This window comes from Rhinolophus ferrumequinum, chromosome 9, assembly GCF_004115265.2.
Source record: "Rhinolophus ferrumequinum isolate MPI-CBG mRhiFer1 chromosome 9, mRhiFer1_v1.p, whole genome shotgun sequence".
In the NCBI taxonomy this organism is placed as follows: Eukaryota; Metazoa; Chordata; class Mammalia; order Chiroptera; family Rhinolophidae; genus Rhinolophus; species Rhinolophus ferrumequinum.
Window position 1 is genome coordinate 77,999,986 of NC_046292.1, and position 23,350 is coordinate 78,023,335.

The window sequence follows — 23,350 nt, forward strand, 5'->3', positions numbered from 1 at the left end:
GTGAGCCAAAATTCCATGGTGTAGAATTTCCAATTGCCCCATGCTGCTGGCCGTTCCTAATGTGTTTATGGTCAGTGCTCTGCCTCTCTCTCGCCCATTCCTCACAGCAGTTACTAAAGCCACCTCCTTCAATCCCCTTTCCTGACATTTCCCCACCTGTCTCACTCTCACCTGCGATTTCATGGAGAAAATGGAAGCCATCAGGTAGAATTGACTCCATCCCTACAATCTTGCACACATCTGTACTCATTCTTCCTTCTGTTCTATGATCCTTCTAAAGCCAGCACCCGAGTATGAGCTGTGTCGCCCATCGTGGCCTGCTCACTCAGTAAACTTAGTCACCGATTACTTAGTTGCCTCTCTTCTAGTTCTTGCTCAGCATCATCCCTCCTAAAAGCTTGTCTTTCATCATTAAAAAAAAGAAATCCCTCTTGCTTCCCTTCTCATTACTTCTCTACCTTTCTTCCCCACTGCAAAGCCAGGATTCGTTAATGTGCTTTCTATACTAGCTGTCTATACTAGCTGTCATCCTATTCCCTCCTCAACCAACTGAAGTCTAACTTCTGCCCTCACAATGTTTAAACAATTCTTGCCAAGATCTCCAAAGGCATTTATTACAGCAGACACCTTTCAACTTTATCTTACTTGACATCTTTATAGTTTTTGCACAATTAAACAATATCTTCTTTTTGAAAAACAGGACTTCTCTTGGCTTCTTCTGCTTTCCCTTAATTTCTCTGGCTACACTCTTTGGTCTCTATCAAGTTTCCCCCTTTTCTGCCAGTATTCCCTGTTGTAGGCCTACTTCTCTTCTCTATTTACACACCCAACCTGGACACTCATCCAACTCTTGACTCCTCACTTTCTTTATTTCCTATATCTGATCTATCGCCACATCCTTCATTCCACTTCCATTGTATATTAGTCAGCTCAAGGTGCCATAACAAAATGCCGCAGACTGGGTAGCTTAACCTGGGTAGCTTTATTTTCTCACAGTTCTGAAGTCTGGAAGGCCGAAATCAAGGTGTCAGCATGATCAGTTTCTGGTGAGGACTTGCTTGCCAGCTGGTAGAGGACTGCCTTCTTATTGTGTCCTCACAAGCTCTCTGGCATCTCTTCTTATAAGAGCACTAATCCCATCATGAATTCCTCACCCTCATGACCGCATCTAAACCTAATCATCTCCCAAAGACCCCACCACCAAATATCACATTGTACCTTAGGGCTTTGATGTTTGACTGGGGTGTGGGAGGGTTACACAATGCACTCCATAGAACACTGTACTGAAATTCTTCTGCCTTGTCCATCCCTACTGTCATTTTTTTTTTATCTGGTTTATTTCAATAGTTTCCCAGCTGGCCTCTTTGCCTATGTTATCCCCCTCAAAGCCATTCCCCATACTGCAGTTAGACTGACATATCTGTGACAGAAGTCAGGCCTCAGCACTTCCTTGCAAAAGATACTTCAGTAGTTTCTGATAGACTTTCTGTGAAGTTTACACACTTTAATGCAGCATGAAAGTCCCTTCATATTTGGGCACCTGTGTATCTATCTCTCTGGCGCAATTTCTCTTCCCTCCCCCCTTACACTCAATGACACCTCCACAGTATAGAACTTAGGGTTTTCTGAACACACCATGCGTTTTAAATTTTCCTCACTCTCAGGACTCAACTTAGATGTCATCTCTTCTAACAAGCTTCTCCACAACTCACTGTGTTTACTTCTATCATAGCACTCGGCCCACTTTGACATAGTTGACTTTCACTTGTCTGTCTCCCTGACTTGGCTATAAGCTCCTTGAGGGCAGTCACTGGACTATACTCTTCTCTCTGTTCCAATTCTATCGTGCAGTTTTTAGCTCAAGTAGATACTTCATGTTTGTTTATCATGTGAAGGCAATTTCATGCAACTTCTCTCTTTATTGATCAGAAAACTAAGAAAGGGAGTGTGAGCTATCACTCAAAGACAAGCTAGCAAGAAGCCCACAAACCAAAGAACGTCACTATTAGTGAGTCAGCTATCAGCCTTCCCAGGCTTAGCACTGACACTACTGGAAAAGGTAACCATAATCAAATGATTTCACTTCTTTGGGCCTTCACCTGTAAAATGAAGGGGTTGGACTAAGTCACCCCCTAAGGTTCCTTCGAATGCTAAGGTTCTATAATTCCACGTAAGGAGACCATACATATCTGGTTGGAATTTCTCGGAAATCACAAACTTGGGATAGTTCTTACTCTACCAGAAAAGAATTTGGGAATAGCCCGGATTTATAAAGAACCTGGGGAATCAGGGTTTCTCTTCACTACCCATTCTTGTCATTATTAATTCAACACTTATTGAGCACCTAATCCATACCAAGCATATAATGCTTTTCAGTTTAGACATTTCACAAGTGCTGATAAACAATAAGTAAAAAGGACAAAATTCTCTGTGAGGACAATTTGACATATAATTTTCCAAAGTTCAGATAGACGCACAGTGATGTCATAGGGGAAAACTATACAGAAGGCACTAAAAACTGCTCTATTCAATTGCATTTAGAAATGATTATGTAACTATTACATAGTAAAAGCATGACTCATAGGATGTAACCAATCCTAAAGCAACACTTCAGTGTATTTCATGGTTAACACTGTCTCTGCTCTTGAATGAAACTTAGAGCAAATTTTGATTCTTCTGGTCACCTCCAGATAATATATTCTTTGGTCAATAATTGACACATTTAGGTTCATGTCATGGTAAAAACATCAGAAGTGAGGCTTCTCCCCTCCCCAGCTCAGCCTCCACAAAGGCCTACAGTTGGTTAGGAGAGCAGCTTGTGGTCTCTATCTTTTCCCCATCTCTGACCCTTTCAGCTTTCTGAAGGTGATTTCTCACTTCGCTGAGCTTGGAGTACTGGGAGGAAGATGAAGAAAGGGAAGAAGGAAAGTTCTTACTTATGTTGTGAAGATCTAGTATCAGAGTTCTCTGGCCTTGACAGGTGTTCAGAGTTGCCTCTCTTGTTGGTGTTGTATGGGTTCTTTGGAGACACTCCAGGGTAGGGCTTCTCTCACCTGTATTTCCCTACAGACAGAGTACATCTTAATATGATCACTTACTCTTCCTCAGACCCTGGAAATCTGGTACCAACTCTAGCTGTTTTATTCATCTGGTCACTCATCCAGATGACCCTTTTGGAAAGGATGTGAGATAACACATGCCTGCTTTCTCTCGTGGGTGGCCCACGTCTGATCCCAAGGAACCATTCACACATTCTTTGCCCCTGATAGATTTGGGGTGGGAAGATCATGCAGCACACAGATTACTCCTACAAAACAATCCTCACCTTATGTCTCTAGTTTTCACATTTAATGTACTTTTGATTGATGTAAGTGGTTGAAAAGCCATGTAATTAGATTTTGACAACACTCTTTGCAAATTTTGCAAAGTGAGGATCTCAGACCTCAATTTAGAAAATGACATCTATGTCTTAGCGCTTCTGCTGAAACTTTCATTCTTTTACAATTATACCTGCCTTGTGATGCTAGAATGACCAAATTCTGATCACATGGTTGGTTCATACTTGCCATGTCCCTATAACAAGTAGCCGTTTCCTTCCCTAGTTTCATAATCAAGGGAAAGTTAGTATCAAGTCTTTCTGTAATTCATTTATGTATTTTCGTAATTAGGTGATTGGGCATTATAATTGTTTTTTAGGGCTGCCATAAGAAAATACCACAAACTGGGTCATTTAAATAATAGAAATTTATATCTCATAGTTCTGGAGACCAGAAAGCCAAAATCAAAGTGTCAGTGGGGCCACACCCCTCCAATGGCTCCAAGATAGAATCTTTTCTAAGTATCTCTCCCAGCGTCTGGTGGTTGCTGGCAATCCTTGGGATTTCTTGGCTTGTAGTTGCATCATTTCAATTTTTGCCTCTATCTTCACAAGATATTCATTTTCTTGTATGTGTCTCTGTATGGCCTTCTTATAAGGACATCTGTCATTGGATTTAGGGCCCACCCTAATCCAGTACCACATCATCTTAACTCCATCACATCTACAAAGACCTTATTTCAAAATAAGGTCATATTCATAGGTTCTAGGTGGACATAGATTTGGCCTGATACACTATACTATCCAGTATAGGTATTGTAAGATTTTCTGTAGAGAGGTTTGGAATCAGTGCAGATATGATGTTACATGTTCCCCCTCCCCCAAATAATGTTTTAAAAAATAAGGGATTACATTAATTTTGGAAAGGACTATGGAAATGGGGACCCTTAGGTTTCACTGGAGTGCCCTGCAAAGCAATAGCCATTTTCATAGAGCAATATGACAAAGGAGTCATACGAACAGCTTAATAAGCGTATGTATCGTGTGAGAAAATCAAAGCAAGCTAATAATAGCTACCCTAGAGATGAGCGAGCGGATGCTTTTTCTACAGCTGAATCCTCAGTGGGATGATGTAGTATTTGTTGATTTTGCCATGTGACTGGTGAAAACAAAAGAGACACAAGGAAGACAAATGACATAATTTTTTGAGTGGTTTGATTATAACTACACACACTAAAGTTATAGCATCATGAGTAATGATGTGTTGCTCTATATATTTACCAGTTTTTAAACTTCTGTAACATTTTCCTGGGAGTACTTTCCTCCTGTACCAGATTGCCCATTTTCCGAAAATTCAAATGGTTTGTTGGAAACTTGTTCAAATAGTGACATAACAGCAGGCATAAAATCAAAAGCAACTAAAGGAGAACCTTTATGATATTCATCAAAATTGGGATTTTTACATAAACTTCAATACAGTTTCTTCATAATTTATCAACTAAAGTCTATCCTGAGAAAATTTGGACCTTTAGAAAGGAGCAATGAATAGTTAATGTTTATATGTATTCTATTTCATATCCATTTACTCTTTCTAGGCTTGAATAACTTCTTTCTAGGAACTTTGATTTTTCTTAGCCAAGATTGCCTTTTGGAAAAACATATTTACCCATCCCTGCTAATTCAATGAGATCAGCATGCAACTTTAGAAACTTGGAGCGATTTTGTTAAATAGCATGTATTTCTTATTCAAAATGATTGTAGACATTTTTTATTACTACTTTTACTTCTATTTTACATGTAACTTCTTTTGTGAACATGGCAAATGCCACTGTGTGCCTTCCTTTGTATGTGCCAATGGAGTCAGTGGACACTGATCCATGCTTTCTGTGCGATTTATACCAAACTTAAATCTTCCTTTGGATAATTGTTTTCTTTATGTGTTACATGTCTTTACTGCAATTTGTACTTTCTTTTGTAAGACATTTGGAGTCTTGTGAAAGTGTTATATATGCAAATAATGAAGCAACACCCATACCATTACTTAGCTACTGTGGGTGCTGCCACACTGCTTTCTTTCTTTGTTTTTTTCTTCTTTTAAAAGAAAAATTACCATAAAAATAATTATTGGGAATACAAATGATGCAGCAGTCTTAAATAGATAATCAGTGCTTATTATTAATTAATACAGAGTAATGTTTATTTCAAAGTGGGCCTCTACAACTGATTGTTTCCAACTTCATGCCATTTTGTGCTGACTTAAAACACAGTAGCAGGTGTGATACACTTTGTATAATGTTCCACATGACAGGAGGTATAATATGATCAGTTAAAGTGAAATGGTTGTATGGTAACCAGAGAAATTATTGAGCCTGGATTGGCCTGTTTCTATAAAATAAGTCAGGCAACAAAAAATGTTTTTCTCTACCTTGGGAAGAGAGCCAAAAGTACAAGTTGGGTAAAACCACTAAGTCTGTTTTTACTCAATAGTCTTCTAGGACTTTTAGAATTCCTTTTACATAAAGGGCTCCAAGTGCAGTGTTTGGGAATTTTAGGTCCACACAGAAGCAGCCCATGAAGTCCTGGAGTCATAGGTGTTAAGAGAGAGAAGGGACTGAGGCCTGCTTTCCTCGATCTCTGGCAGCCTCTTCCTCATTTGTAGGAAACATTTAGGTACAGGGCAGGCTGGGACCACATTAGCCCAGGCCAAGATCCAGAAGGGACAGAGTCTGTCTTCAGAAGCTGGCCCACCCCCAGCAGGCAGCCAGGCAGGCCAGTGCAGTGGTCATAGGGCATGACTGGCTCAGATTGGGCTAGACTATTTAGATATCTGATTGAGTCCTATCTGCCAACAGAACACAGTTCTGGAAGAAATCCAGGTGAAAATACTCAAAATCAGGCATGGCTCCAGGTGATCAGTTCAGGCACAGACACCCCCAGCCAGAAGCTGAGAGGGGAGTAGGAAATCACATCCTACTTCCCAAGGCAAGGGGAGAGCAAGAGTTTGGCAGAGCATCAGGACCCGAGCTGAGGAAGCTGGGGTCTAGGGCAAGGATCCAACCCCTGCAGAGAACCGACGTGCTTAGCAGAGAAACTGAGGCCGACTGGAGTCGCAAGGATTTGGCCAAAGTGGAAAGAGAACACTGAGACTCAGAGTCTCCAGGAGGAACCAGATACCCAGGTCTCTAGGCAACCAAACCAGTCTTATCTATTAATAGGTCTAAGGCTGATGACACGATCAGGACTGGCTCAGACTGATTGGAAGAGACTAAGAGCTTCTGGAACTTTAATGTGCATAAGAATTACCGAGGGATTTAGTTAAAATGCAGATTCTGTTTGGGTAGGTCTAAGTTGGGGCCAATATTCTGAATTTCTAACATTCTAAGCTATGCGGCTGGTTTTCAAGAGTAACAAACTCAGAGAATCCAAATTTTCTGTCATCCCCTTTGCTTCACCCCCGTGCTCTCCGCTCATTTCACTTGCCTAGTCAACATGTCCAACTCCCCAGCCCTCTGCATCATCAGGTCTGACCACTTTCTTCACTTTTCCTTTTCCTTTTCCTGTCCTCCCAACACCTTTGTCCTACTGTATTTCTCCTGTCAAGACCACCAACAGAAAAAAAAACTTCTATTCAGATAATAGAAGAGGCAGGATAGCAAAAGCCAGAACAATTTCCCCCCTTGTCAGTACACAACTAAATGCTTTTATGATTAATAGATACAATTAGTCCACATTAATGTCTTTTTCAGTTATTGTCTCATAAAGAACATAAAGAACACGTGACCTCTTACCTTTCTTTCCTGATATATTCCAACAGTTAAATATCTTCTGAGTGCTTGCTTCGGCAACACATATACTAAAATTAGAACAATACAGAGAAGATTATCACAGCCCCTGCAGAAAGATGACATGCAAATTCCTGAAGCATTCCATATTTTTAAAAAGACATTAAAATAGACATAAATTAATGGAAAAATAGTGTGTTTCTGAAAGGAACCAATATAGTAAAATTTTTAATTTTATTCACATTAATCTGTAAAAATAATGCAAATCCAATAAAAATCCCAACAAAGTTTTAGTGAAAGCTAATTCTAAAATTTAAATAAAAGAGCAAGTGGCAAATTGGAGGATCCAAGATGGTGTAGTAGATAAATGCTGTGCTTGCCTCCTCCTACAACCACATTAAAATTACAACTAAATTATAGAACAATCAACCTGGAGAACCACTGAAGTCTAGCTGAACAGAAGTCCTATAACTGGGGATATAAAGAAGCCATGTAGAGATTGGTATGAGGGATGGAGATGTGAAACAATCTGGCCCCACACCTGCGTGTGGTGATTGAGAATCAGGAGGAATATCTCAGCCACGGAGCTCCTCCCCACCCCTCAGAGAAGCGAGAGACCCCAGTCCCAAACTGGGCTCCCCAGCCCAGAGTACCAGTGCAGGGAAGAGGACAGCCCACACACAACATCTGCCTGTGACAAACAGTGGGGATTCAGACTGTCCAGGTGAGACAGAAGGCTGAAGGAAACCCAGACATCCTCTTAAAGGGTCTGCACACAGACTTACTCACTCGCAGGCACTCACTCTGGGCTCCAGCAGAAATACAGTGATTTGGGAGATGTCAGAGACATATAGGGAAAGACTGAGTTCTGTGGCTTCAAAGTGAAGACTGGAGGGAAAATCACCATTTTCCCTGTGTTGAGTCCCTCCTCATATGGTCAATTTGAATCTGCATTGGCCTCACCCCACCCTGGTGATTGCCTGGGACTAGGCCCAACCCAACTCATGCCATGTGTGAGGTGCGTTTTCAGCCAGCAGCCAGCCCTGCCCTCGTTGTACTCTTCGTTTGACAACTCTTGGTGTCTGCAGGCCCCAGGTGTGTAGCTGGACTTGGTATGTCCTGAGACTTTTCCTGAGTAGCTCCAGGCTCAGCACTGGCACCAAACCAGAATGTACATTAACTTGGTGAACAACACTTATCCCACTGTGGAGACTCCCTGAGGCTCAGCTTCACCCAACTCAGTTACAGCACAAGGCTCTATCAGCAGCTGAAATTTATGAGAGCTGGCAGGTAGAGGCAGGACTCAGGGAGTCCTGGCTTTTTGCAGAGCTATCTGAGGCCCCATACTGGTGGCAACCATCTTCAGTTCATATTGTGGTCTCTCCCATACAGCTCCATGTCTAGCACAGGGAACAACCAACTATGTATTGCTTTGTAGCTCCTATCATGTAATCCCCAGCTGATCACAGACAGTGGCTGACATGGGCCTGTACCACAGACCCTCCCAAAAGGTGCTAGAACCAACAAATCTGGAGGTTTGGTGCACAGCAGAGCACCACCAAATTAGCCCTCAAGTGGCACACCTAAAGAGTGGTCTCAACAGGCACAAGAGTGCATTGGTGTGAATCCCACTACATGGGTTAAGCCCCCTGCATAACAGATCAAAAACTATGGATGTGGCCAAACCCCACAGCCAGTCAGCCTGAGGGTCAATTCCACCCACTGATGTGCTAATAGTAATCAAGGCTTAACTATAACAGAGGACCACACACAACTCCCACAAAGGACACTCCTGGAGCACCCAGTGCAAGTGACCAGGGAGACTGTGCCATTGGGCCCCTACAGAGCACATACTACATAAGGCCACCTGCTCAAGAGTGGGAGACATAGCAGATCTTCCTAATACATAGAAACAAACATACAGAGGCAGCCAAAATGAGGAAACAAATAAATATGTCCCAAATGAAACAATAAAAGTCCAGAAAAAGAACTAAACAAAATGGAGGCAACCATCCTACTAGATAAAGAGTTCAAAACCAGGGTTATAAGGATGCTCAATGAACTTAGGGGAAGAATAAATGAGCTTAGTGAGAACTTCAACAAAGAGATAGTAAGTACAAAAAAAAAGCCAGTCAGAAATAAAGAATACAACAACTGAAATGAAGAATGCACTAGAAGGACTCAGCAGCAGACTAGATAAAGCAAAGGATCAAATCAGCAATTTGAAAGACATGGTAGCATAAAACATCTAACTGGAACAGCAAAAAGAAAACAACAATTTTAAAAAATGAGGCTAGATTAAGAGACCTCTGGGACAACATCAAGTATAACAACATTCTCATCATAGGGGCACCAGAAGGACAAGAGAGAAAGCAAGGGATTGAGAGGCTATTTGAAGAAATAATGATGGAAAACTTTCCTAACCTGGCAAAGGAAAAAGACATACAAGCTCAGGAAACACACAGAGTCCCAAACAAGATGAACCCAAACAGGCCCACACCAAGACACATTATAATTAAATTGCAAAGGTTAAAGACAAAGAGAGAATCCTAAAAGCCGCAAGAGAAAGGCAACTACCCTGTTTCCCCGAAAATAAGACCTAGCTGGACAATCAGCTCTAATGCGTCTTTTGGAGAAAAATTAATATAAGATCCAGTATTATATTATATTATATTATATTATATTATATTATAGACTCAGTCTTATAATAAAATAAGACAGGGTCTTATATTAAGTTTTGCTCCAAAAGACGCATTAGAGCTGATTGTCTGACTAGGTCTTATTTTCGGGGAAACACGGTAGTTACTTATAAGGGAGCTCCCATAAAATTGTCACCTTATTTCCCAACAAATTTTACAGGCAAGAAAGGACTGACATGAAATATTCAAAGTGATGAAAAGCAAAGACCTACAACCAAGACTGTTCTGCCCAGAAAGGCTATCATTTAAAATCGAAGGACAGATAAAGATGAAGGACAGATAAAAATATGAATAATGAAATGCCAATAACTATATATCTATCAATAGTCACTGTAAATATATCTATTAATAGTCACTGTAAATGTGGATTAAATGCCCCACTTAAAACACATAGGGTAGCTGAACGGATAAGAAAGCAAGACCCTTACATATGCTGTCTATAAGAGACCCACTTCAGATCGAATGACACACACAAACTGAAAGTAAAGAGATGGAAAAAGATATTTCATGCAAATGGAAATGAAAAAAAAAGCTGGGGTAGCAATATTTATATCAGACAAAATAGACTTGAAAACAAAGGCTATAATAAACGACAAAGAGGGACATCACATAATGATAAAGGGATCAATCCAAGAAGAGGATATAACCCATATAAACATTTATGCACCCAACATAGAACCACCTAAATACAAAGGGTGCCCAAAAAATGTATACACATTTTAAGAAAGGAAAAAATTGTATTAAAATTGTAATACAATGAATGACGCTCGCATTCATTTGATTAACGCCATCTTTTGAGCAAACGTCATACTACACATTGCTACCATAATTCAATTCAACTTCGAAAAATAATACAGAGATAACATCTCTTAAAATGTGTACATTTTTGGGGTGGCCTGATGACTCAGTTGGTTGGAGCGTGAGCTCTGAACAGCGGGGTTGCTGGTTCAATTCCCATGTGGGCCAGTGGGCTGCACCCTCCATGACTGGATTGGGGACAACGAGCTACCTCGGAGCTTCCAGAGGGGTAGCCGGATGGCTCGGTTGGTTGGAGCGTCAGCTCTCAATACAAAGTTGCTGATTCAATTCCCACCTGGGATGGTGGGCTGCATGCCCTGCAACTAAAGATTGAAAAATGGTGACTGAAATAGCACTCTCCACAGCTAGATTGAAGGACAACAGCCTGGAGAAACACTCTGTCCCCCAATATTTCCCAATGGAATTTATTTTTAAAAAATAGTGTACATGTTTTTGGCACCCCTGGTATATAAAGCAAAGATTGACAGACATAAAGGGAGAGATTGACAGTAATACAATCTGAGTAGGGGACTTTAATACCCCATTGACACCAATGGACAGATCTTACAGATAGAAAATCAACAAAGAAACAGAGACCTTAAATGACACACTAGACCAGATGGATTTAATTGATATTTTTAGAGAATTTTACCACAAAGCAGCAGAATATACATTCTTTTCAAGTGCACATGCAACATTTTCCAAGACAGACCATATGTTAGGCCACAAAACAAGTCTCAATAAATTAAAGAAGGTTGAAATCATATCAAGTGTCTTCTTTGACCAAAATGGTATGAAAATAGAAAACCAATTACAAGAAAAAAAACTGAAAAGCAGATAAACACATGGAAGCTAAATAACATGCTACTAAATAATGAATAACAAAATCAAGGAAGAAATCAAGAGACCTTGAGATAAATGAAAAATGAAAACATAATGACCCCAAATATATTGGACACAACGAAAGTAGTTCTAAGAGGGAAATTCATAGCAGTACAAGCAGTTTCTTGAGGCCTACCTCAAGAAACAAGAAAAATCTCAAATAAACAATTTAATATTACACTTACAGGAACTAAAAAAAGAACAGCAAACAAAGCCCAAAGGGAGTAGAAGGAAGGAAATAATAAAGATCAGAATGGAAGTAAACAAAGTAGAGTCTCAAAAAAAACAATAAAAAAGATCAATGAAACCAAAAGCTGGTTGTTTGAAAAGATAAACAAAATTGATAAACCTTTAGCCAGATTCATCAAGAAAAAAAAGAGAGGACTCAAATAAATAAAATCAGAAATGAAAGAGGAGAAGTGACAACTGACACCACAAAAATACAAAGGATTATAAGAAAATGTTACAAATAATTGTATGCCAACAAATTGGGTAATCTGGAAGAAATGGATAAATTTCTAAAAGCATACACTCTTCCAAGACTGAATGAAGGAAAAAAAAAACCAGAATATCTGCACTGACTGATTACTGCTAATGAAATTGAATCAGTAATCAAAACACTCCCAACAAACAAAAAGTCTTGTACTGAATGGCTTCACAGGTGAATTTTACAAAATATTCAAAAAAGAATTAACACTGATTTTTCTGAAACTATTCCAAAAAATTCAAGAGGTGGGCAAGCTCCAAGCTTACTTAATGAGGCCACCATTACCCTGATTACAAAATCAGACAGGCATTACAAAAAAAGAAAACTATAGGCTGATGTCCCTGATGAACATAGATGCAAAAATCCTCAACAAAATATTAGCAAACCAAATTCAGCAATACATTAAAAGATCATACACCACCATCAAGTGGGACTTGTTCCTGGTATGCAAAGTTAGTTCAATATCCAAAAATCAATTAATGTGATACATTACATAAACAAAATGAAAGATAAAAATCGTATCATCATTTCAATAGATGCAGAAAAACATTTGACAAGATCCTGCATTCACTTATGATAAAAGCTCTCAGCAAAGTGGGAATAGAGAGAACATACCACACCATAATAAAAGCCATATATGACAAACCCACATCTAATATCTTATTCAACAGGGAAAAGCTAAAAGTGTTCTTCTTAAGATCAGGAAAAAGACAAGGATGTCCACTTTCACCACTTTTATTCAACATAGTATTAGAAGTCCTAGCCACAGCAATCAGACAACAAAAAGAAATAAAAGACATCCAAACTGGAAAGGAAGAAATAAAACTGTGAGAGAACCTTAAAGAACCAAAAAACTATTAGTACTAATAAATGAATTCAATGAAGTAGCAGGATACAAAATTAATATTCAGAAATCAGTTACATTTTTATTCACCAATAATGAACTGTCAGAAAAAGAAATTAAGAAAACAAACCCATTTACAATTGCTTAAAAAAATAAAATATCTAGGAATAAATTTAACCAAGGACGTAAAAGCCCTGTATTCAGAAAACTATAAGACACTGAAGAAAGAAATTGAAGTCACAAATAAATGGAAGTATATACCGTGTTCATAGATAGGAAGAATTAACATCGTTTAAAATGTCTATACTACCCAATGCAATCTACAGATTCAATGCAATCCCTGTGAAAATACCAATGGCATTTTTTACAGAAATAGAACAAATAGCACTAAAATTTATATAGAACCACAAAAGACCCTTAATAGCCACAGCAATCCTGAGAAAGAACAAAGTTGGAGGTATCACGCTACCTGATATCAAACTATACGACAAGTCTACAGTAATCAAAATAGCATGGTACTAGCATAAAAATGGATACATAGATCAATGGAACAAAATAGAGAGCCAAGAAGTAAACCCACACCTATATGGTCAACAGTGGGGCAAAGACAGTCTATTCAATAAATGGTGTTGGGAAAACTGGACAGATATATGCAAAAAAAAAAAAAGAAAGAAAGAAAGAAAGAAAGAAAGAAAGAAACTGGACCACCTTCTTACACTGTATACAACAATAAACTCAAAATGGATTAAAGATCGAAATGTAAGACCCAAAACCATAAAACTCCTAGAAAAAAACATAGGCAGCAAACTCTTTGACATTGCTCTTAGTAATATTTTTTCTGATATCTCTCCTTGGGGAAGGGAAACAAATGAAACAATAAACAAATGGGACTCCATCAAACCAAAATGTTTTGCACAGGAAAGGAAACCACCAACAAAATGAAAAGACAACCTGCTGAATGGGAGAGAATATTGGCCAATGATATATCTAATAAGGAGTTAATACCCCAAATTTATAAAGAACTCACACAACTCAACACCAAAAAAAAAAAAAAAGAAAAAGAAAAAAAGAAAAAGAAACTAATTAAAAAATGAGAAAAGTATCTGAATAGTCATTTCTCCAAAGAGGACATACAGATGGCTGATAGACATATGAAAACATGCTCAACATCACTAATCATCAAGGGAATGAAAATAAAATCCACAATGAAATGTCACCTCTCACCTGTCAGAGTGGCTATCATCAATAAATCAACAAACAACAAGTGTTGGTAGGATGTGGAGGAAAGGCTACCCTTGTGCACTGTTGGTGGAATAAATTGGTGCAGCCACTATGGAAAACAGTGTGGAAGTTCCTAAAAACATTAAAAATAGAACTACCTTATAACCCAGCAATTCCACTTCTGGGCATTATCTAAAGAAATCCAAAACACTAATTCAAAAAGACATATGCACCCCTATATTTATTGCAGCATTATTTACAATAGCCAAGATAAGGAAGCAACCCAAGTGCCTGTCAATGTGTGATTAAAGAAGAATGGTACATGGGAGTTCTGACAATTAAGTTCGTGAACTTGTTGCAACAATGTTTCCAACAATTTTTTATATCAGAGGGATTATTCATTATGAATTTGTACCAACTGGACAAGCACTTAACCAAGTTCATTATTTGGAAGTGCTGAAAAGGCTGCATGAAAAATTAGACGACCTGAACTTTTTGCCAACAATTCATGGCTCTTGTATCACGACAATGCACCAGTTCACACTGCACTGTCTGTGAGGGAGGGAGTTTTTAGCCAGTAAAAAAATAACTATATTGGAACACCCTCCCTACTTACCTGATCTGCCCCCCAGTGACTTCTTTCTTTACCCAAAGATAAAGGAAATATTGAAAGGAAGACATTTTGATGACATTCAGGACATCAAGGGTAATGTGACAACAGCTCTGATGGCCATTCCTGAAAAAGAGTTCCACAATTGCTTTGAAGGGTGGACTAGGTGCTGGCATTGGTGCATAGCTTCCCAAGGGAAGTACTTCGAAGGTGACCATAGTGATATTCAGGAATGAGGTATGTAGCACTTTTTCTAGGATGAGATCGTGAACTTAATTGCCAGACCTCATATATACAATGAAATATTACTCAGCCATAAAAAAAAAAAAATGAAATCTTCCCATTTGTGACAACATGGATGGACCTAGAGGGTATTATGCTAAGTGAAATAACTCAGACTGAGAAAGACAAACATCATATTATCTCACTTATATGTGGAATCTAAAGAACAAAATGAATGAACAAACAAAACAGAAACAGATTCATAGATACAGAGAACAAACTGATGGTTGCCAAAGGGGAGGGTTGTTGGGGAGCTGGGTGAAATAGGTGAAGGGATTAAAAAATACAAATTGGTATATAGTTATAAAATAGTCACGGGGATGTGCATTATAGCATAGGGAATATAGTCAATAATATTGCAAAAACTATGTATAGTACCAGATGGGTACTAGGTTAATTGGGGGGATCACTACATAAATTACATAAATGTCAAACCACTATGCTGTACACCTGACACTAACATAAAATAATATTGAATGTCAACTGTAATTGAAAAAATAACGAAAAAAAAGAGGAAATGATCAAGAATAGCTAAGAATATTTTGAAAATAAAGAATAGAGAGTGGAAAAATGAAAAAGAATAGTGTGGAAGGGGCATTCTCACTTTACAAGAGCTAAAGACTTAATATGTAGCCGGAATTATTAAAATGGTATAACAATAGATTGCTCTATTTAACGTGATTATGAGCTATTTTGATTTTATTTGTGCTTTTTTGATTTTTCTACACCAAATATGTATAAGTTTTGTGATTAGAAGTAAAGCTAAAAATAAATGCTCTTAAAAAGGAAATATCTACTAAAATATAAAAAGAAATCAGAATGGTGTCACATTATTTATTTTATGTCCCTACTCCCTGAAAATATGTCTATATATAGCGTACTCTGAATATGTTTCCACTTCCTGCACTGAAGGGTCACTAGTTCTTGGCTTACACTAAAAAGTAATCACACAATGTGGTGCTGGTTAATTAAGCTCTGTCAGACAGTTTTCTAATCTGCAAAATGATCATATAAATAGTTGCCCAGTTCACCTTGGAGGATTTTTTGTTGAAATTATACAAGATAATATGTGAAATGCTTAAAGAAATATCAAACACTATACAAATGCAAACTGCTATTACTAGTTAAGTATTTGAAACAAAGAAGTTGTAGATTTTAGAATTTGGTACCATCCTGTGTTGGAGTGATTGGACTATTTCAGGCATTTGTGCTCAACAGGTGAAAGGGGTTGGGAAAGCATAGCTTAAATCCCAACCCCTTTCCCCATGTCCCATCTGATTTCACAATTGTTTTCATTCATTCAGTGACTATATTTATTGAGTGCCAATATGCACTAGGGCCTGGAATTATGATGATGAAACAGACACTGTCCTTGCATATATGAAACATATGGATTAGCAGAGTGTTTGTGGACAAGAAAATAGGCAATTTCAAAATCATGTGACAAATGCTGCAATGTGGTAAAGTTCAGGATGCCATGGAGTTCTTGTAGGGTCACCACCCAGGCTTGGATGTTCATAGAAGGGAAGGGTGCTTGGGCCATGTAATAGTTAAGATGATGAAAAGGGTGAAGGAGAACTGTGGAGGGTGCTTGGAGATAGAGCAAGGGGGAGGGGAAGCGTGTTCCAGGCAGAAAGAGGAACAGTTGTACTGCTCAGGGGCAAGAAAAAGCAATGGAACCACTTTGAGGTTTAAAAAACAAACAAACAAACAAACCCCCAAAAACCCTCGATCATAATTCTGCCTAGACCGGCTCAGCATGGGCTCAGCATGACTTGTATTGTAATAAGTTTCAGGATGACCCCCATTATCTCCCACCTCAGGCCTCCTGACCACGCCCCAGCCTGCCAGTCCCCTTCATTGCCAATCCTTTCCGTTTGAAAAGATAGCACTCTGAAGAGGAAGAAAGAGGCTTTTCTCTTTTGAAGCAGCAGCGTTATTAACAGAGAAGGACAGTCTCCCATGAGCTGTGGGAAAGTCCTACAGATTGGTGTATGAATCAATGTAGCTTAGGTTAAACCTATCTAATTTCCTGAAAGCCATTCTATGGCTTTAGGCTTCCAGAGGGCCATAAAGCTTGTATGGTATTTACTCTTAGTTAAAATTAAATGGAAATAGAAAACAAACAAACAACAACAACAACAACAACAACAACAAAAACCAAAGAGGAATTCTTCTGGAAGTTCATATCATTAAAGAAAAAAGATTTCAAAGCTACAAAGCAATGTGGACAAAACGCATATATTGCATTAAAGAAGGTCTGGCAATATATATATATATATATATAGAGAGAGAGAGAGAGAGAGAGAGAGAGACAGAGAGAGAGAGAGAGAGAGCGAGAGAGAGAGAAAGAGAGAGAGAGAGAATAGCAATGTGTTCAGTTGATAACTATCTCTGAGTAATTGGGTTTCATGTGATTTTTTGATACCCTTTTATTGTGAAATATACATTTGGGAAAGTGCATGATATATAAAAGTATAATTTCATAAATTTTATAAAGTGAACACTTATATAACCACTACTCAGGTTAAGAAATAGAATATGGCCCAGAAGCCCCACCATCCATCCCTTCCCAATCACCAATCACAACCCACCCTCTCCCCAAGAGGTCACCACTGCCCTTACTGTTAGGATAATCTCTTTTCTATAGTTTTACCACCTAAGTATATATCATTAAATACAATATCTTTTCCTGTTTTTTTGAACTTTAAGTGAATTGGCGCACACGATATTATGTCTCTGGCTTCTATCTTTTAACGTTAGTTTTCTCAGTTTCATCCGTATTGCTGAAGGTACTGTGGTTCATTCATTTTCAGTGCTGTATGGTATTCCAAGGCTGCATATACCACACTTTATTTATCCATCCTACTGTTGATGGACAGTTTGGCTTGTTTTCAGTTTGGGGCTATTATGAATAGAGTTGCTCTTCTTCTGATGCTCACATTCACGTATTTTATGGGCTATATACCCAGCGATGGAAATCTGGGTAACTGGATATGCATATCTCTGACTTTAATAGATAATGCCAAATAGCTACCCAAGAACAGCAGTAGCAATCAAGACTGCCTGTAGCAATGTATGTGAGTTCCCATTGCCCTACACTGGAGTTTTGTGTAATGTTTTCTTCAGTTTATCTGAATTTACTCTTTTTGTCTATAATAAATATCTATTGGTTTAATTAGGCAAAGTGCTATTCTAATATTTCTTAACTTTGCCTTTCCCAATGGGGATATTATTTTCAATCTTTTAAATTGAAATAAATAATTCTTACAGAAAAAGCACACAGATCACAGCTATACAGCTTCCTGTATTTTCACAAAGTGAACACACCTCTGTACCCCCCATCCATGTTAGAAAATAGAACTTTCTAACACCCTTGAAGCCATCTTCATGTCCCCTTCTAATAACAATCTTTCCCTCATCACCAAGGGTAAACTATTATACTTAGTTCTAACACAATAGAGTAGTTTTGTGTGTTTTTGAACTTTATATAAATGAAACAATACAGTATACATTATTTGGTGTTTAGCCTCTTTTTATTTTCCAACACTGTGAGATTCATTCATGTTATTTCTGTATAGCAGTAATTTGTTCATTTTTTTCCTTCCTTCCTTCCTTCCTTTCTTTTTTCTTTTTCTTTTTCTTTTTCTTTCTCTTCCTCCTCCTCCTCCTCCTCCTCCTCCTCCTCCTCCTCCTCTTCCTCCTCCTCCGCCTCCTCTTCCCCCCCGCCCCCGCAAGGAAGAAGTATCTACCTGAGCAGGGAACTGACCTGCTCAATACTTTTTCAACTCATGAAATGTATTGACCTATACCATATATAGATTAGAACACTTTCCAACCATTTGTATTTTTGTTGTTTCCACACATTTTTGTTTTGTTTGGGGTTAGAGAAGCTGTAGGGAGAGAAAGGGTGATATCCCCAAGCTGCCTCCTAATTTCTGTAATAATTGCTCTGCTTGGAATTGTCTCTTAGCAATGATGATAGTTTTCATTCCCTTCTTGTCCACCTAAAATGCTGAACAGTAGCACATCCCCAGGCTGCATACTTATATGTTAAACAGAGCTGTCACAGGATTTCACTGGAAAGTTGATTTATTTCTGAGGCCTCTGGCCATGGGGAGAGCCCTTGACTTAGAAGGAGGGACAGCTTTCAAAGCTGTGTTGGTACGTAATAGAACAGGGCACTTTCAGCATGAATCATGGCCTCAAAATTTTCTAGGGGTAAAAAATCCTAAAACTGTCATCCAAAAAGAAAGATAAAATCAAAAGCTTGTATTTTTTTTAACTCTTTCCAATAAGCAATGCTAAAGCTTTCTACACAAAACAATTGCTTACATCTAGCATTTGGGTTTTTTAAAGGACAAAGTATAAACTGAACTTGAACTCTTAAAATGGAATCCTAATATCAATTGATTTTTTTTTTTAAATAGCCAAACAGGCTCGCAAGTGGTAAAGCTGAAAGGCTGTTTGAATGAGAAGTAAACGTAATTTTTCTTTAGGCCTTGAGATGTAATTATTAAAGCTTCAAATGTCCCTTGTGATATTAGCTTGATAATCAAATTTGGATCACAGGAATAAAATAACCTAAAGTGTGTCTTCATTACTGCTCTCCTCAAAATAATTCATTTAAGATAATTCTACCCTCTCCCACTCACAGATCTGTAACTAGATCATAGAGATAGCCAGTAAATTTAGCAAGAGTATTCAAAATGGTCAAATTGATTCTGACAACAAAGAATGCTATGTTTAAACACAAATAAAAAATTTTCACCACAAGAATAGAATTAAACATTGCTGAAATCACATGCAAAAGTGACAAATCAAAATGCTGAAAAGAATTACAAAATGTAGGAGACCTTGTTGCTAAACTAGCTATTGAGGAGCTTAAGGGTCAACTTTCTTTGAGAAAAAAAAAAAATGAAAAAATAACATTCCTTAAATAGCTGATTGCGAATAGTTTTTATTAATGAACTATATATATACCCACTGAGAAAATTATTTTGAAGGTACAAGTCATATAGTTAATCTTATAGAACCTTAAACTATGCAAAATCAAGATTTCATCAAATTGAGCAGTGCTAGAGTGTTTTTGTATCCTTTCTTTTACGAAGAAGATAGAAATCCCCTTTCTTCCCACCCAGCCCTCTCTCCAATAGGAGGTAGAAGAAATTCTTAGACCAGGGAGACGCTAGATGGGAAGTTATTGTCCAAGGCTCCCTGTTCTCTTCTGCCAGTGCTATTTAATCCTTATCTACCAATCTTCCCTGCTATTTCATGAAAAGAGGATCCCAGCTGTGTCAAAGCATGTAATAGCTATATCATCTAGGCACAGTACACAGGAGTTTAAGACAGAAATTAACAACTATATTTTAGCTTGAAACCTTATCTGTAGAGAATATCAATTAGTTTTCCAAACATTCATAGGCCAGTCAGACATTTCATCGTCTTGCTTTATAAGAACTCAATAATGAGGGTGACTATGAGAAAAGTCTTATAATATTGGTTTCTGTTTGTCACAGAAATGCCCACCTTCTGTGGGTGCTAAAGTAGAACAAACATTGAGAAATAGATGTCTTGTGTTCCAGCACTGAATTTGTCACCAACTAGTTGTATAATCTTTGCCAATTTCCTGCAACTGTTTGGCCCAGATTCCTGTCTAGAAAATGAAAAAAAAAAAAAAAGTTGAACTTCATTCTGTAAGGATCCTTCCAGTTCTAGTAATATGGTATTGTATAAGTTACATTTCTAGACTATGATTAAGTAATACACCACTCTCTCCTCATTATTCCCAGTTTGATTCATCAACACGTTTTCTTTCTTGCTGATGGACTGAGAGATGTTGTTCGGATTGGGAACCTAACTCGTTCCTGGTACCAGTCTCAGATGCAGTGTCAACTGAGTGTGCTTTGGCATCTTACCTCCTTAGGTTCCTTTTACAGCAATCCATTATTATATTTGGTCCTTTTTCTAGCATTGGAATTCCCAGGATGTGCTACGGGGACATTATGCCAAAACAAAAAGTACAAGAAAGGCTTGCTGTAGAATTCCAGGCTGCCATATTTTTTTGTGATGCTCCCCAGAGGACTTAGGATCTGTAAATAAATGGATCACACTCCCTTTAACCATTGAGAGTTATCCTATGGATTGTGTCAACATTTAATAATTGTAACTAGAGCTCAGGGGACAATTGGAAGTAGTATGGTTTAAAACATTATCAATGAGACCTGACACGTGAGAGAGATTTTCTGCACTAGGAACTACAATGAATGCCACAGTCAGGAACTGCAAACTGGGAGCAAATCCACTCCATCCTACTATGAGCCCTTCCTGTTTTGTCAGCCAGCATGATTTCCTAAATCTCAAATTGCAGCAGAACTGTTCTGCAATTCCATGGCTAGCTATTTCGGGAGCCTAACACAGCAGGACAAATGTGCACAAGTCCACACAGTATGACAGAAGAATTAAAAATGTATTTACCATCTGTTGGTAGTTTCCTTGCGGGGCTCTTTTCTTTTCCTCTCCTGCAGCCACAAATAGGCCTTCTTACTTCCTTCCATCCTCAGAGAGCAGAGTTCTCTCTTCACATCTTTGGAAATACAGGGCTTCTTCTTTTTTTTTCTCCTTCAAATTTCCCAGACAGTTGAACTTTGGAACTATTTCAGCTCTGAGGATCATTTCCTTCGACTATAAATTAGAGTGACTCTGTGAAGAGGTTGTAGTGGTCTATACTTTTTTTTGTGGCAAGGTTGCTTTCAGATCCTACACCTGAATTCTGATAACAGTGGACTCTGGAAAGCTCTAGGAGAGAACAAGAGATGTCAAACACAAGCTAACTGAAAGGAAGTTAAGTCTTTAAATTAGGCTTGGGAATTTATGCTGGCCCTTTGCCATCTACTTAGTTCTTACCATAATGGGATATGCCAGGTGGGAATCAAAATTTCTAATAGGAAAGGGTCCTAGGAATGCGGCAATGGATTTCAAGCCAGGGTCATTTCCAGCCATGTAGGAGCACAGGTAAAAACCGTAAGCTGGAGTGTAGTTTTTATTAGTTGGGAAACGAGTTAGGCTGATCCGAAGCCAATCAGTTTATATAGGAATATTCAATTCTCAATAAGAATCACTAACTTTAATTTCTGGACTACATGTATGAATTACTTATAAATAAAATCTAAAAAAATAGAGATTCATACCAAAAATGATGCCATAGCCAAAATATTATAATGCAGTGTCTTGACTCCAAGTGGCCTATTTCATTCAGGTTGTTAAAAATTCTCAGGCTGCGAAGGTGAATAACTTTACCTTGAAACCAGTGCTGGGTAACCTTGGACCTTGGTCAGGTCCTTTAAACTCCAAACCTCAGTTTAGTCACCTAAGAAATGGGGATCATGGTCTTTACCTCACTTATCATTGTGGAAAATTGATGAGATGACATCGGCAAAACTCTGATCACATTGCCTGGCATAGAATACAAACTTGATAAATGGTAGCTTTTAAAAATTATGATTATTAGAAGCTGTTGCTGTGCTACTTTCTGTTTTTCTCAAAACTTGATGTCAGTTTTATACATTCTCTTCAATGCTGGTTTTGAATTTTTGTTGTTTAAAAGTTCTTCTCAACTCTGAGCTTGAATGTGAAATTCAACTCATTTCGACTCAACTTCGATAGTTATCCCATAGAGTATAATGAACAAAGATCAAGTAAATAGAATATGTACCATAACATGGACAAGAGGCATGTGTTTTGGATTAGCTTTGTGTTGGGGCTTATAAGGCTTTGCACATAATAGGTCCTGAAAAATATTATTGATTCTTAATTCATTTAATAGTCGATGAATCTTTAGTGGGTGTCCATCATGTGCCAAGGACTGTTCTAGAGCTTGTGGTTTATCAGTGAGTAAGAAAGACAAAAATCTCTGCTCTCTGACAATAAACAAACAAAAGATTGAAATGACACAGAATGTTTTAAGGTAATACATTTATGAAATACAAGAGCAGGGCGAGGTACATCAGGAAAGTCAGGGGGTAGAATTTTAAGTAGGATATTCCTCAGCAGGATTCACTGGGAGGTTTTTTTTTTTAGAAAAAAAGACTGAGGAAGGTGAGGGAGTGAGCCATGTGGATATTCAAGGAAAAGCATTTCAAGCAGAGGGACCAGCAAGCAGAAAGGCCCTGACGAAGAGAACACCTGGCTTGTTGGAGGAATAGCAAAGTGGACAGTGAGGCTAGAGCTGTGGGAGCAGGGAGAACAGTAATAGGAGATGGCATCTGAAAGACTGGGGGTGTTCTGATTGTGTAGGGTCTTGCAGGCCAGGGGAGGATTTTGACTTTGACTCCAAGTGGAACAGGGCCATTGGATGCTTCTGAGCAGAGCTGTGGCATCGCCTGAACCAGATGATCCACTATGGTGTGGGCTGGTAATGGTGGAAGCAG

General features: G+C 38.4%; 1 non-coding gene across 1 annotated transcript; it reads left to right on the forward strand.

The window, feature by feature from the left end:
* The first annotated feature begins 7,145 nt into the window (after positions 1 to 7,145).
* LOC117027916 (U6 spliceosomal RNA) lies at positions 7,146 to 7,252 on the forward strand. The gene has a single exon (XR_004424030.1). It is a non-coding gene; the product is annotated as a U6 spliceosomal RNA (small nuclear RNA).
* The last annotated feature ends 16,098 nt before the right edge of the window (positions 7,253 to 23,350 follow it).